We start from the raw sequence: 10,764 nt of genomic DNA, 5'->3' as shown, positions 1-10,764 counted from the left end.
AGTTTTGAAGCTTTAAAATTCTATGATTTTCTGAAACCCAGGTGTTGCAATCTGTTTTGAAAATATAGTTTATAGGAATTGTGATGAGGTAAAACAGCCTGGCCGTGGAGTTACCATTGAATGTGGTGTGCATCTGCAGAGTACCCCAGATTCTGTGTGTAACTAATTCTCTGTGTTCTCTTCAGTAGATCATTGATCAATTTCAGATACTTGTGGCAACAAACAAAGCAGTTCATCTCTACAAACTAGGAAAAATGAAGACGAGAGCTCTAGCTACTGAAATTATTTTCAACCTGTCCCCAAATAACAATGTAATTACTATGGATTTTACTCATTTTGTTTTTCTTGACCTTGTCATAATAAGGCATGAGTTCTTCAGCGTTGAGTTGGTTGCTAAATAAGCGTATTGTTAATAACAAAACAGAATAATAGTGAAGAGAGGTTGGACAGAGAGTTGAAGATTAGCACTGCCTTTATTAGAAAAATAAGCTTTGGAGTCACTACACATATGATAAAAGTTTCACTAAGTTAAGTGTGGATAATTTTATGTAAATAGGAACAGAAAGATTTCTTTAAATGATACTAAAATAAAACTGATAAAACAGTAGGTGTGGATATTTCTGTGCTGTCATATGCATCCTTTAATCTGTTTAAGAATAGAATCCATGTCTTTTCCATATAACGGAAGCCTGTCTGGTACATAGAACAGCCCTTATCACATGCTTATTCACACACTCAGTGCACAAGAAGTTTGTGGTTGAGATACTGATAGTAATGAGTTATTGAGCTAAAGACAATTCTTTTGTGGCACATGAAAATAAAAAACTTTGCTGATAAAGTTTTCATATTTCTAATCTACTTTTATTCACACCATTAGGTACAGATATCATCAAAAGAAAAAATTGGAAATGTGTAGTATGGTTTACAATATAGATATTTGAAATAGTTACAAAATGCATGGTAGTAGAATTCTTCAGGTAGTTACTGTTTTTTTTATATCACTTGAAATAAACTAATTTAATAAAAATCTATTGAATTTGTTCCCATTGCACTTACAGTGTCAGAAAGAGAAGAAACAAATATATTTCTGAGATAGGCAGATGAAGAAGATAGAAGTCAGGCAGGGGTTGTTTGTGTGCCATGCTGGAAGTCTGAGCTTGACTCCATAGGAATGAGGTGCCCCTTAGAGCAGAGTGTTCTAGAGGGGAACTGGTGGATGTTAGGAAGGAGTCGTAAGATATAAATGGTAGGCATAGAGACCCTTGGGATATGAAAATAAAAACCCCAGCAGGGAAGACAGCAAATGGGAAGGTGCTTCTGAAATCAAACTACTGATTTTTGTCTTTTTTTTCCACTAGATTTCATGAGCTTTGAAACATTTGGTATCTCAGTGAATGACACCTCAATTCTGATTGATAATGATAAATGGTTAATGGGAATAATAATTCACATCTCTGGGAACTGCGAAGAACAACTGATTCTGTAAGGAGGGTGCTGTGGGGAGTAACATTTGAACTGGACTTTGAAGAATGAGGACACTCCAGGCAGAGAACAGAGTGTGAGCAGGGGCAGAGAAGTGTGAAATGATGATGGGATCTCCAAATAGTCCTGACTGGCTGGGACTCAGGAGTACGTGGCTGAGGGTGCTCTGTGGCCAGAGGCAGGGGTTGTTTGTGTGCCATGCTGGAAGTCTGAGCTTGACTCCATAGGAATGAGGTGCCCCTTAGAGCAGAGTGTTCTAGAGGGGAACTGGTGGATGTTAGGAAGGAGTCGTAAGATATAAATGGTAGGCATAGAGACCCTTGGGATATGAAAATAAAAACCCCAGCAGGGAAGACAGCAAATGGGAAGGTGCTTCTGAAATCAAACTACTGATTTTTGTCTTTTTTTTCCGCTAGATTTCATGAGCTTTGAAACATTTGGTATCTCAGTGAATGACACCTCAATTCTGATTGAATACATTGAAGATGGAAAAAAACAAATAGATCAAGTAGACCTAATATCTCAAGTAGAGGGTCATCCAGTTTCTCTGACAAGTCTTCTGGAAATAAGTAATATTACAGGTGCAAAAAGGTTAGTAAGGCCACATTTGTAGAGTGTGATAGAGGAGGTCTAGTAGTAATGATGCTGTTGCTCACCAATGTTGCTATTATTTTTTTTTTTGTATTTTTCTGAAGCTTGAAACGGGGAGAGACAGTCAAACAGACTCCTGCATGTGCCTGACCGGGATCCACCTGGCACACCCACCAGGGGGTGACGCTCTGCCCCTCCGGGGCATCGCCCTGCCGCACCAGAGCCACTCTAGCGCCTGGGGCAGAGGCCAAGGAGCCATCTCCAGCGCCCGGGCCATCCTTGCTCCAATGGAGCCTTGGCTGCAGGAGGAGAAGAGAGAAACAGAGAGGAAGGAGGGGCAGAGAAGCAAATGGGTGCCTCTCCTATGTGCCCTGGCAGAGAATTGAACCCGGGTCCCGTGCATGCCAGGCCAACGCTCTACCACTGAGCCAACCAGCCAGGGCCACTATTTTTTTTAACTTTTAGGAAAGATTAATGTAATAAAAATTATTTCATAAATAATATCACATACACAAAATTGGAAGATGCAGGCTTATGTGGAGGGGATTGGGATAAATGTTGATGGACAGACATTTTGGGTATTGTCTTGGAGAATTATTTGTACACCTGAAACCTGTATGATTTTGTTATCCACTGTCACTTCAGTAAACATAAAAAAGGAAAAAACTTATTTGATAAAAAGCATATCTCTTATTTGATAAAAAGAATGAACTGAGAATTAAATATCAATCTTACAGAGTACATTTGTAATATAAATAAATGAAGTATGAAGTTAATGTCTAGATGCATGCTTTTAAAACAGATACAGATTTGATTTCTTTGTTTAGAGAGTTACCACCATAACTGCAATTTAAAGGGCACTTTTGGCCTAAGTGACCAATTACCATCTACTGTGCATTATTTTCATCACATTTGTAATTTCATGCCATTATCGCAATAATTGAATGATATTAAATTTCACTTACATATGTTTGTATAATAAAACTTAGTAGTGCAGAGATAATTAGCATATTTTATATTTTATTTTTATAGATATATAAACTTTTCACAAGAACTAAATATTGGGACAATATTGGATGGTGTCATTTGTAGAATGTCAACTAAAGATGTTTTGTGAAATGACAAATACTAAAATTTTTTAGCATTTATAAAAAACTGATTTTTTTCTGATTATAAAGTGTATATATGTTCATCATAGAAAAATTTACAACACAAAATGCCAAAAAAAAATAGAAAAAACCTTCATATCCTATCTGTTCATAGGTTTGTTTCTTTTTTTGTTTTTTTTTTGTCTGTTTTTTTCAGAGACAGAGATCAGAGAGAGGGATAGACAGGGACAGACAGACAGGAATGGAGAGATGAGAAGCATCAATCATTAGTATTTAATTGAGCATTGCAACATCTTAGTTGTTCATTGATTGCTTTCTCATATGTGCCTTGATTGTGGGCCTTCAGAAGACCAAGTAACCTCTTGCTCGAGCCAGCGACCTTGGGTCCAAGCTGGTGAACTTTTGCTCAAACCAGATGAGCCTGCGCTCAAGCTGGCGATTTCAGGGTCTCAAACCTGGGTCCTCAGCATCCTAGTCAAATGCTCTATCCACTGTGCCACTGCCTGGTCAGGCTGTTCATAGTTTTAAACATAATCGTTAATATTATTTGTTATTTTACTTCTAGTCTATTTCCATTAAATTGTATTTTGCTTTTATATAATCGGAATAGTAATTACAAACATTTACTAGATGTCTAGATGGTGCTAGGTTTTGCCTTAGTGATTTTCCATGCACCAGCCCATATCCCTGCCCTTAGTTCAGATACTCCAGCATCCCTTTTCCAAAGCCTCCTGGTTCTGTTTTACATGCAAGAACTAATTTCATCTCACAACACATTAGGGAATAGATACTGTTAATACCCGAATTTTGCACACAGAGACTAAAATAACAGTAACTTGCTCAAGGTCTTACTGCTAGTGTCAAATCCTGTTTCCCGAATGGTTTGGGTTTTTTTCTCGCTTTGTTTTCATTGTGTCAATCAAGGTGAACTAGGTTAGGGTTGAGCAAACCTTTTTATGAAGGACTGGGTGTGGTCTGTGTGGTCTGTTTTACATTTACTCATCTCTTGCTGTTGTAGTGCAGAAGCATCCACACAATACGTAAATGATGAGTGTCAGGAATGACCCAAGGGCCATGATGTGTGAAGTTCTGGGGTTGATTAGGCTACAGTCCTGGACCCTGAAGCTGACTGACTTCATGTGACAAAGGTTTGTCTTGCTCACTCTCCAGGGCCAGTGTGAATCGTTGGGAAGATTCATTGCTGTGACTCAGGGACCCAGTCTGCCCAAGGCTTCTGTGCAATATGTGCTCCATGTTGTTTTGCTGGGAAGGTGACAGATGGGAGATTCTGTTTTCTACATTTTAGGAAAGAAGATAAAGGTAGAGGCAGAGGGGAAGGAAATGATAGATATTCCTGAGCAGAGCCTGCCAGAAGACTTCACTTGCCCACAGGCTTTTTCATCCTCTCATGGTGGCCAGATGTCCTCTCCCATGAGCTCTAAAGAGGGGGTTGTTGTGTTTTGCCTTTTTTTATTTTCTTGAATTTATCAGGGTGACGTTGGTTCACAAAACCTTACAGGTTTAAAGTGTACAAGTCAATAAAACATCTCCACATGCATCTGCACCCAATGCCCAAGGGAAAGTCCTGTCCCCATTTATCCCAGCTGTGCCCGTGTGCACCTGCCCCACCCATTTCCCTCCTGCTATCAGCACACTATTGTCTATGTCTATGCATTATTTAGATATTGTTTTTTTTTGCTTGGTATCTTCATATTTCATCCAGCCCCCCCCCAACCACCTTCCCTCTGACAGCTCTCAGTCTAAGTAATCATGCCTCCATTTCTATTTTGTTGGTAAGTTCATTAGATTGTTCATTCCACATGTACTGAGATTGTATGGTATTTGTTCTTCTCTGCCTGGCTTATTTCACTTAACATAATACTCTCCTGTTGCAGGGACAACAAGTTACTTGGATACCAGAGGACATGCTCCAGGGGCAGAGGGGAAACAACAGCCCCGGTCAGCAGAATGAAGGACGGAAATCCAGTCCCTAGCCTTACTCAGATATTTATTAGCCGGTACAAATAACTCTTGGAAACTACAGAAGTTTTCAGGGGGTGAAGTACAGGACAAGCAACATGCTGGCTTCTAATCTTTGTTCTGAGAGCCTAAACATTTTCTATTAGTGAATCTCATCCTGCTGTTTCCAGCACGTACTGCTTTCAAGTAGTATTTCATTGTTTAAACATATGACAGCCTTGTTATCCGCTCTCCTTACTGATGGGCACTTTGGTGGTTGTAAATAATGCTGCAGTAAACATAGGGGTGCGAATGTTCCTTGGAATTAGTACTGCAGTTTTCTCTATATACATTCCCAGAAGTGGGATTGATGAATGAAAACACAGTTTCATTTTTATTTTTTGAAGAAACTTCATAGTGCTTTTTATAGTGGCTGCATCAGTCTACATTCCCACTAACAGTGTGTGAGAATGTTTTCTCCATATCCTCCTCAGCACTTGTTTGTTGATTTATTGATGACAGCCATTCTGACAGACATTAGATGGTATCTGATTGAGATTTTAATTAGCATCTCTGATGATTACTGATGTTGAGCATTTTCTCATAGGCCAGTTGGCCACCTGTATGTGCTCTTTGGAGAAGTATCTCTTAGGTCCTTGGCCAATTAATTGAGTTGTTTGTCTTCTTACTGTTGACTTGTATGTTTTTTATGTATTTTAGACACTAACCCGTTATCATATGTATTATTGGCAAATATGTTCTCCCATTCAGTGGGTTCCCTATTTTATTTATGGTTTCTTTTGCTGTGCAAGAGCTTTTTAGTCTGATGTAGTTCCATTTGTTTATTTTTTCCTGTTTTTCTTCTCTAAGGAGATATATTGGCAAAAATATTACAATGAGAAATATCTGAAATTTTACTGCTTATGTTTTCTTCTTGGACCAAATTGAATTCTTCAATTCATTTTGAGTATATTCTTGTGTATGGTATGAGTTGGTAGTCTAATTTCTTATTTTGTTTTCATTTTACATGTATTTGTTCAATTTTCCTAACACCATTGATTAAAGATACTTTCTTTACCAATTGTACGTTTTTGCCTGCTGTGTCAAATATTAATAGGCCCTAAAGACTTGGCTTTATTTCTGTGCTCTCTATTCTCTTCCAGTGATGTAAATGCCAGTTCTTGTGTCAATACCATGCTGTTTGGAACCCTAGGCCTTTTTATATAATTTAATAACAAGTAATATATACCTCCAACTTTGTTCTTCTTAATATTGTTGAGAATATTTGAGATCTGTTGTGGTCTCATAAATTTTTGGAATATTTGTTCTGGATTTGTGAGATATGCCTTTGGTATTTATAACAGGAATTATGTTGAACTTGTACATTACTTTGTGTAGTATGGGCTTTACTATGTTAATTTTGCTATTGATGAACACAGGATATGCTTCCACTTATTTGTCTCTTCTTTAGTTTATTTCCTGAACGTCTTATGATTTTCCATGTACACGCCTTTTACCTCGTTGGTTAAATTCATTCCTAGGTACCATATTTTTTGTTATTATTGTTGTGATTGCAATAGTAAATGAGATTGTTTTCTTAGATCTCTTTCTGATAGTTAATTATTGGTGTATAAAAATGCCACCAATTTCTGAATATTAGTTTTGTATTCTGTACTGTGCCAAATTTATTTATTATATTTACTTTTCTGGTAGAGTCTTTAGGGTTTTCTGTGTACAATATAATGCCCTGTGGAAATGATGAGTTTTACTTTCTCCTTTTTGGTAGGATGCCTTTTATTCCTCTTGTCTGATCCTTGTGGCTAGGACTTTTAGGGCTATGTTGAATAAGATGGTGAATGTGGACATCCCTGTATTTTTTCTGATCTTAAGAGAATTGCTCTTAGTTTTTACCCATTGAGTATGAGGGTGGCTGCAGGTTTCTTATATATGTCCTTTATTAAGCTATGATTCCTCTAAGCTCTCCCTTTGCTGAGAGTGTTTATCTTAAGTGGGTGCTGGATTTTACAAAATTCTTTTCCTGACTCTCTTGATAAGACCATGTGATTTTTATCCTTTGTTTTGTCTATGTGATATATCATGTTTATTGATTTGCAAATATTGTGCCAACCTTGAATCACCACAATAAATTTTAATAGATTATGGTGTCTGGACTTTTTAATATATTTCTGGATCCAGTTTGCTCTTATTTTGTTAAGAATTTTAGCATCTGCATGACCAGGCAGTGGTGCAGTGGATAAGGCATGTCGGACTTGATGCAGAAGAACCAGGTTCAAAATCCTGAGGTCACCGCTTGATTGCGGGCTCATCCGGCTTTAGTGTGGGGTCGCTGTCTTGAGATGGATAATAGACATGACTCATGGTCACTGGCTTGAGGCCAAAGGTCACTGACTTGAAGTGCACAGACACTGGCTTGAGCCCAGGATCACTGGCTGAACAAGGGGTCAATCACTCTGCTATAGACACCTGGTCAAGGTAGATATGAGAAAGCAATCAATAAACAACTAAAGTGCAGCAACAAAGAATTGATGCTTCTCATCTCTCTCCCTTCCTGTCTGTCTGACCCTACCTACCCCTCGCTCTGACTCTCTATCTCTGTTAAAAAGAGGAAATAAAAAAGAATTTTATCACTTATGTTCATCACACATATTCTTAGCGTATAATTTCCCTATTTTGTAGTGTCTTTGTCTGGTTTTGGAAATAGGAATATGCTGGCCTCCTACACAGAAAGCCTTTTCTCCTTTTGAAATTTCTGGTGTAGTTTGAATAGGGTAAGTATTCGTTTTTTGAATGCTTGGTAAAATTTGCTTGTGAAGCCCTCCAGTGTAAGACTTTTATTTCCTGGGACTTCTTTGATTCCTGCTTTAGATTTTTTTAAGTTGTAATTGGTCAATTCAGATTTTCTTATTCTGTGTAATTGAATTTTGGAGGATTGCATGTTTCTAGTATTTTATTCATTTTGTTGGCATATAGTTGTTCCTAGTATTTTCTTACAATCTTTTGTGTTTCTGTGGTGTCAGTTTTTCTGTTTCATTTGAATGCTTTGTCCTTTTTTCCTTAGGTGTATTGTTAAAGCAGGGGTCGGGAACCTTTTTGGCCATTAATGCCAAATATTTTAAAACGTAATTCCGTGAGAGCCATACAATGTGTTTAACACTAAATACAAGTAAATGTGTTCATTTAATGTAAGATCAACACTTTTAAAGTACAATAAGTCTTCAAATTCTTTTTAATAACGTTGTTGTGCTGTTTTTAACCAATGATGAATAAAGTACTTCTTACTATTAATGCGACTTCTGATACTGCATGGTTTTGCTGTTGGCTTTGTAGTCTGGTTGATACATGGTGAGGTTAATTTTCATGCAAGCGTTGAGACTTCTATCCATTAAACGTCATCATAGGTTGGTCTAAACGTTCTTCAGATGTGAAAAAGACTGCTCACATGCATACGTAGAGCCAAACATTGTCAGTACAGCAGTACTCACAGGCTGCAGTGTGTGGTATGTGACAGGAAGCACATTCCAAGTTTTGACAATCAGGTGGTCCGTGGGTTGAAGTTTTTTCATTTCTCCCTACTTGTGTTTGCTCGCCAACTCTGCTTGCTGTCATGCAAGTCTTTCCAAATCTTCATTCAGTGACTTGAGCTTATTCACCCACATGTCTGAGGCCTTCAGGTCAGCAGTTTGTAGCTCAAATATTCTGAAGGAGACAGCAGGGATGTAACTCAGGTTGGCGCTGTCCACTGCACACTCGTGTGGATGGGTGATGAACATTAAAAAGATGAGTGCACTCACGAAATTGTCCAAAGCGTACTTTGAATGACTGTAGGAGATTAGAAGTGAAGCTGCTAGTTACTGGAGATCAAGATGTTGAGCAGAGTCACTTGCTGTGCATGCATCTTTAAACTCTCCCAGTTTTTCAAAGTTTAGTAAACGACCTGTTTCAGTGTCAGGCATGAAGAGTTCCAGCTTGCTTTCAAATGCAAACACTGCTATTTGAATTGATAAGACTGAATTTCCAATGACTTGTATTTTCACATTGAGCTGGTTCAGATGTTCAGTCATGTCCATGAGAGAGAATGTTAAGAGCCTGTCAGTGTAAGCTAACTCAGCATGCTTGACGTTTTTCATTTCAGGAAAAGTGCAGATTTCGCTCAGACAAACCGCGAAACGGCTGAGCACCTTCCCTCTTGACAACCAACGCACATTGCTGTGCAGAAGCAGACCAGGATAATTATTCCCAACTTCATCCAGCAGTGTTTTAAACTGGCGATCATTTGAAGCTTGGGCAACAATAATGTTGACCACCTGAATGACCAGCGACATCACCTCACCAAGCTGCTCACTGCATATCTGAGCACAAAGCGCCTCCTGATATAGGATGCAGTGAAAACTTAGGATGGGTCACTTTTCATGTTCTCAAAGAAGCACTATGAATCCTCTGTTTTTCCCCACCATGCACGGAGCACCATCAGTACACACCAAAATAAGTTTATCCATTGGTTGATTTTTTTCTTTAGCGAACTCAGTGAAAGACTTGAATAAATCCTCCTCTGTTGTTGTCTCTTTCATAGGCAAAGCAGCAAGACTTTCCACACCTAGTGTGTCACCTACAGCATACCTTGCAATCACGCTCAACTGGGATAAATGGCTTACGTCTGTTGACTCATCCAAAGCAAGAGAAATGAATGGTCCTGCATTTATGTCCTTCACTTGTGTTGCCTCAATTTGATTTGCCATCATGACGGTACGATTGTGAACAGTTCTTGCCAACAGAGGCATGTCTATTTTTCATTTGATTATCTTGTCTTTATCTGAAAAGTCATCAAAAAATGCATTGGCAACATCAAGCATGAATGTTTTGGCATACTACCCATCTGTGAATGGCTTTCCGTTTCTTACAATTGCTAAAGCACCAGCAAAGCTAGCGGAATTCCAGTCACCTTGTTGGGTCCAAACACAGAATTGCTGCTGACTAGCGTGCATTGTGCACAGTAGCTCTTGACATGATTTCTTCCTGCTGTTCCCCACTGGTTATTTCAATGCAATTGTAGTATGATGTGTGTAGAAGTGCTGCTTTATATTTGACCATTTCATCGATGCATTTTATCATTGCATATTAGACACACTGCAGAACGTGCGCTCTCCACAAAGGTGAATTCCTCTGTCCATTCCTGCTGAAAAGTACTATACTTCTCATCTTTTTTTTCTTTTAGCCATCTTCTTCGTCAAAAGGGTTTTTGCAATTCGCTAGCTGACTACTTGATTAAAAGGAGGGAAGTTTACTTCCTGACCTCACAGTGACTCATGTATGTTATGCATTATCCAATAAAATTTGGTGTTGTCCCGGAGGACAGCTGTGATTATCTCCAGCCACCCTCAACGATGAACATGTGCGGTAGGAAATGATGGATTGTAATACATGAAAATGTTGTATAGTTTTAACATTATTATTTTTTTTGTTAAAGATTTGTCTGTGAGCCAGATGCAGCCATCAAAAGAGCCACAACTGGCTCCCGAGCCCTAGGTTCCCAACACCTGCTCTAGACAGCAACCTTAAAATGACAGCAATGATCCTGTGCTCAAGCTGGCAACCCAGGTCTCAG

At 38.6% G+C, this 10,764-nt stretch overlaps 1 long non-coding RNA gene across 1 annotated transcript; it reads left to right on the top strand.

Annotated features, from left to right (window-relative positions):
* The first annotated feature begins 196 nt into the window (after positions 1–196).
* On the top strand, positions 197–10,488 carry LOC136387142 (uncharacterized). Its single transcript, XR_010748087.1, has 3 exons — positions 197–311; positions 1,899–2,073; positions 10,375–10,488. It is a non-coding gene; the product is annotated as an uncharacterized lncRNA (long non-coding RNA).
* The last annotated feature ends 276 nt before the right edge of the window (positions 10,489–10,764 follow it).

This window comes from Saccopteryx leptura, unplaced genomic scaffold (genome assembly GCF_036850995.1).
Source record: "Saccopteryx leptura isolate mSacLep1 unplaced genomic scaffold, mSacLep1_pri_phased_curated manual_scaffold_119, whole genome shotgun sequence".
Taxonomy (NCBI): Eukaryota; Metazoa; Chordata; class Mammalia; order Chiroptera; family Emballonuridae; genus Saccopteryx; species Saccopteryx leptura.
Note: the sequence above shows the minus strand (reverse complement) of the source record. Positions and strands in the feature narration are given on the sequence as shown.